The sequence below is a fragment of the Cyprinus carpio genome, unplaced genomic scaffold (genome assembly GCF_018340385.1).
Source record: "Cyprinus carpio isolate SPL01 unplaced genomic scaffold, ASM1834038v1 S000005347, whole genome shotgun sequence".
Classification (NCBI taxonomy): Eukaryota; Metazoa; Chordata; class Actinopteri; order Cypriniformes; family Cyprinidae; genus Cyprinus; species Cyprinus carpio.
Window position 1 is genome coordinate 1 of NW_024878032.1, and position 5,550 is coordinate 5,550.

General features: G+C 52.6%; 1 non-coding gene across 1 annotated transcript; it reads left to right on the forward strand.

The window, feature by feature from the left end:
• The first annotated feature begins 5,443 nt into the window (after positions 1–5,443).
• Positions 5,444–5,526, forward strand: trnas-aga. Its single transcript has one exon. It is a non-coding gene; the product is annotated as a tRNA-Ser (tRNA).
• The last annotated feature ends 24 nt before the right edge of the window (positions 5,527–5,550 follow it).

The window sequence follows — 5,550 nt, forward strand, 5'->3', positions numbered from 1 at the left end:
TCCCAGCGCCAGCACCCGGAAAAACCCATTCCAAAAGGAGGAGACGCGGGCAGCCTGATTTCATCTGGTTCGGACAGCTGTTTTATCTGCTTCAGTAGAGGGCTTTCAGCTTTCTGCACCCACGCAGGGTGACTGGAGCTTTCGGCTAGGCTGCAAGCAGGTCAGGCAGCAGTGTTGGCATTAAACAGCAGAGTGTGTGACTTTTTTCCGTGAGTCGCGGGCTGAAAGTGGTTAAGGCCGCATGGACTAGAAATCCATTGGGGTCTCCCCGCCGCAGGTTAGAATCCGCCACTACGCTGTTCGCTGAAGAACGTGAAGAAAGTAATCGTGCATTTTTTAACTTTCGCGTCCCCTGCATTGCGAATTTCGCGGCGTTACGAATCCCCTCTTCAATGAACAAAGGCAGCGTAAAACAACGTATTGAGGGCTGCTGGAGTCTGCGGTGAAGACCGGTAACACGCCGGTGATGGTATGGTGGTTGAGTACTCTGGATTGTGGCGCATAACGGCGGTTGAATCGGTCCGCGCGGCTGCTCCGTTGAACCTGACCCTGCCTCATCCTCGGCGCGATTTTTTCTGGCTGGAAGCGCAATGCGGCAGCCACCAAAGAGAACCCGGCGCAGTTTGGAAGTGAGGAAGGTGTATGAATGTGCGTGGCTGAGAGGGTTGGGCGATGAACTGAAATCATTGGGGTTTCCCCCAGCTGAGGTTACGAACCTGCCGCCGTTACGGGGGTGGTCCGAGTTGCTTTGCTTTCTGTCATGATGGTGTGCTTTCTGGGAGCCTCTGTCGCCCTTCTCTCTGCGCACAAGTGCTTGGGTCTTTCATCCCTCTAGGCTGAGGTCGTAACCCGAATTGGTTTCTTTCCTTCCAGGCGGCTTAGTGGGCGCTTTGCTGTGACCCTTAAAGCGTAAAGCTTTCTCTTTGCCGCCACAATAGCTCGTATGGAATTCTCTTAGAGCATCGGGCACTGTTATGCAGAGTGTCCAGGGGTACAAGTCCGGTATTCCGAAGGGCGTGGTCTCTTCTTGTTGGCGTCCTCAGCATATTGTCTATCGCTGTCGGATGTCCCGTAAGCTGCGGCTTCTGGCTGACTATCCTGGGGTAGACGTTCTTCCTGCTCCTGCTGTGGACTTCTTTGCCATCTCCCCGTGTTGTACCGCAACCTGTCTTCTGCTATCTGTGGCGGCTCAGATTGGGAGAGGCATTTTCATGAAGGTGAACGAGGTGTGATCGTGGAATTAAATACTATGACCTTACGAAAAAATGATACTGTGCCGGTGGTTTTCCCGCGCCAGCTCCGGCGAAAAACCCACGGTCAAAAGGGAGGCGGTGGCAACTTGATGTCATCTGATTCTACACTGTTTTATTTATCTGCTTGCGAGACTGGCTTGCAATCTACGCGGGGTGAGCTGGAGCCTGGCTGGAGTTTGCAAGCACCGGGTCGGTCAAGCCGTGTTTCACACAAACAGGTGGGGTGTGTGACATTTTATCCGTGAGATAGGTGGCACGAATGGTGAAGGCGATGTACTAAACATCCATTCTAGGGATGCTCCCCCGCGCAGGTCGATACATCCTGCCGACTCGGCTGTTACGCATGAAGGCGTGGGGAAAGATTGTCCGTGCATTATTTCTTTCACCGTTCCCTGCGTCACCAGATTACGAAGCGATGCAGTCCCTCTTGGAATGGAAAAAGAACGGCAGGGGCGCTCCTTTTGTATTCGGCGCTGCGAGTGTAGCCAGGAGAATGAGCAGCAGTGGCACGACCGATGATAAATCGATGAGTGGTTAGGAACTCGGCGTTTGGTGGACGTGTGCATGGCCCCGGTTTCTAGAATCGTGTCATGCGGTATCCCATTCTGGTGACACACATTTTTGACCACCTCTGCCTCGTCCTCCACTTGATTTTTTTCTGGTGCAGGGCCTGTGAAGACTCGACGCAAAGGGTAGCAGCTGGCCCCAGGTGGGTGTATCTCTGCGGGGCCAAGGCGGGGGAGGGATCGGCGTACATTGGAGGGGAACAGTAGGGAGGAAGCAAGATGGTTATAAGCTACTGAGACCAATCCATTGTGGGAGTTCACCGCGCCAGGTTACGACCCCTGCCGTGACTCACGGGGAGGTGGTGTCGGCGAGTTCCTTCCAGCTTTCTGTCATGATAATGTACATTGCTTTCTGGAAGCCTCTTGTCCTTCGCTGTCTCTGCCACGATGATCTGGGACTCGGCTGTTCTAAATCTAGGCGTGTGTAGGAAAATTACTTCTTCTGGCACTGGTGAAAAACTGCTTGAAATATATAAAACGTAAGAAGCTTTACAACTGGCGCAAGAGCCACGGATAGCTCGACGCGATGAGGCATCAGACTTCAATCTGAAATCCCAGGGTTTCAGTCGTCCTGTCCGGTAAATGGATTAGCATCGCTTGTTGTAAGAAGGCCTCAGCAGCTGCTATCACGTAATCGGAGGATCCCATCGCTGCGAGAGCTGACTATCTACACAAGGTGGCGTTCAGCCCATGTCCGCAATATACCGCTTTGCGTCTCCATGGTTGGCGGCAGACCTGATTCTGATGGTCCGGCTCGTTCAGGAAAGGCGGCGTACCAGTGAACTTCTGAGGTAAAATTTCGAGACAGACCTACAGATGCTAGCATGTGCCTGGTTTTCCCGGCGTAACGCTGCTGACTATCCATTCAAAGAGAGGCGGTTCCGGCCTGATTTCGCTCTGGTTGTGAACTGCTGCATCTTCTGCTGCACCACGTATCGCTGGCGCTTTCACCTTGTTTGGGCACAGGCGCTGGGTTTGCGCAAGCTTGATGGTCGACAACGTGTAGCCCTGAATCGGAGCCGAATTGTAGTGAACTGACACTTTCCGTAATCATTAACCTGAGTGGATGAAGCGTGAATCTAAAATGCCGTAGCTCTCCCCTGTGCGCCGGGTTCTAGTCCTGCCGACTTCAACCTGTTGGCTGAAGTACCGTGAGGAGCAAAAGTGTCACGTTGCAACTGGACGTCAGCATGGTACACACAGACCTTCAGGTTAGCTTTATTTATCACTCTTCAATGGACAATAGGCGTAAGCTGGCTCTTTTGTTGATCTACGAGACTGCCAGAAGTCGCCTACTGGCTGGAGCCAGTTGCACGCCTTCGTGATCATTATCACTGGTTAGTACTTTTTCTGCGTCGGTAAACCGTAACCAGTTGATATCGCAGCGCGGCATCTATGCTGACCCGACGCTAGATTACTGATGACCTTTCATCACTCAGCAGTTTTTTCTGAAGCTTGAAGCCTGTTTTGACCATGACTCAGAAGGTAGTAAGGCGGCGCCGTGAGTGGAATGAAATCGCGGGCCGTCAGGTTAAAGGCGATGGCACTAGAAATCACATTGGGGTCTCCCCGGCGCAGCTGTTCGAATCATCCCTGCCCGGCTGCGCCCCTCATTGGCGCTGGTGCGCTTTAGACGTGATGCAATATGATGGTACCGTAGCAGGCCTCTCTTCTTGCCCATTTCTCTCTTCAAACAGATAACTGCGAAAACCAAAACTGTGCAGCCGTCCCTCTTCCAAAATGGACAAGACGCCAGGCGAGTCCTATTTTATGTATTCCGGGCTTCATGTTCCCTACCACGGTGAGATCCATGTTCGCTGCGCCTTTATAACGGATATATTTGTTTGTGAGGCAATCTAGACTTTGTGGCCTGCAGGGTCCGGGGTTCCAAAGTCTCCTGTTCACGGCGTGAGGTCTTCTTCAACTGTTTGAGCGACCTCCGGCATGCCTTTAACCGTAATCCAATCCATTGGTACCGCTGCTGACACGGCTGCACAGAGAGGCGTTCACGTGGCCTGTGCCATGAGACCTGCGCGTCTACCTTGAAAAGGGACCAGATTCGGCAATCAGTCAGCTTCGTGTAGGAGAAGGCTCATCAATTAGAAGAACTGGTGGTAGACAACCCCGGGCTTTCGAATGCCCGGTGTCACCGCAACTGGTCCCTACATCTGATTGAGCACATACATTTTGACCAGGGCATGGCGGCTCCTGGGCTCGTCTGTGGCCCGCCGACCATACTGTTTTGTCACGCTAGCTGGGAAAATAGCTTACAATCTCGCCGCTGGGGTGACTGAGCTGACCTGCAGAGTTTTAAACGGGTCGGGTAACGGTGTGTAAGACACCGCCAACAGAGCGAAGTGTTGGCCGACGACACCTGGTAGGGGCAGGTGGCCGAAGTGGTTGAGATGAACCTAAAGAAATCCGATAAAATTACAGCGGAGTTCAGAATCACTTGCCCGCGACTCATTGTTAAACATTGAAGTTTCAGTGAGGAAAGTGTCCGCGTGCATTTTTTCTTCGCGATCTCGGCCAGGTTACAGCGAGCGTGCAGTCCACCTAATGATGGACAAGGCGCTGAAGCTCGCACAGCCATTCGGTGACTGGGTCACCGCAGTGAACCGATAACGGCGCGTGATAAACATGGAGTGGTGAGCTCGCGTGACGCTAACGAAGCTGATTCGAGTCGAGGGTCTGAGCACGTCTATGCTGATTGGCTGGCAACACATTTTGCCACCTCGTCCTCCGGCTTGATTTACTGCGAGCTCGACCTGTGCTGACGGCCGCCACCAGAAAAAGGTGAGCGTTCAGGTGAATGTGGTCGTGGCGGCGAGAGGTTGGGCGATGGACTGAAATCCCATTTGGGTTTACCGGCGGGAATTCGACGCCGCGCGCGACTGGGGAGTGTGGTTAAATGATTTACTTCTTTCTGTCATGATATTGGTAGCTTTCTGGGCCTCTGATGTTTATGGCTCTGCCTGCAAATGCTTGTGGCTTTCATACCCGTGGCGGGGGTGTGGCAAAGTAGTTTTCTTCTGAGACGGCTTTGTTGGGAAAAACTGCTGCGTTGATACATAAAAAGCATTAAAGGCTTTCAACTGCGCCAAAGCCCGACCAGCTCTTTAATCCGTAGAAAAGAGGCATCAGGCTTTTTAAATTCTGGGGGTCCAGGGGTTCAAATCCTGTTGCGATGAGATGCTTCTTCTTGTTAAGCGCGACCTCGCTTATGCTATCGCATCTCGCAGTCCATCGCTAAAACTTGACTATCCTCTACAAGATGAGGCGATTCACGCCCTGCTCCTCAATGAACCCTCGCATCTCACCCTGATTTTGTACCTGATTCTGATGGTCGGCTTCGTTGAAAAATAATGAAGTGAACGGGTGGTAAAACAGAACAGAATACGAAAATGTGCGGTGCGTGGTTTCCCGAAGCGTAACGCTGAAAAAACCCATTCCCAGGAGACGTAATAGCCTGATTTCATCTGGATTCGGACGGCTGTTTTATCTGCTTGCAGGAGCTGAAAGCGCAATCGCATGGGGTGACTAGGCTGGCTCTAGGTTACGCAAGCAGGTCAGGCGAAGCAGTCGTTACCACACAAACAGGGCAGAGTGTGTGACTTTTTATCCGTAGTCGTAGCCGAGTGGTTGGGCGATGGACTAGAAATCCATTAGGGGTCTCCGCCGAGCAGGTTCGAATCCTGCCGACTACGCTGTCGCTGAAGGAACGGGAGGAA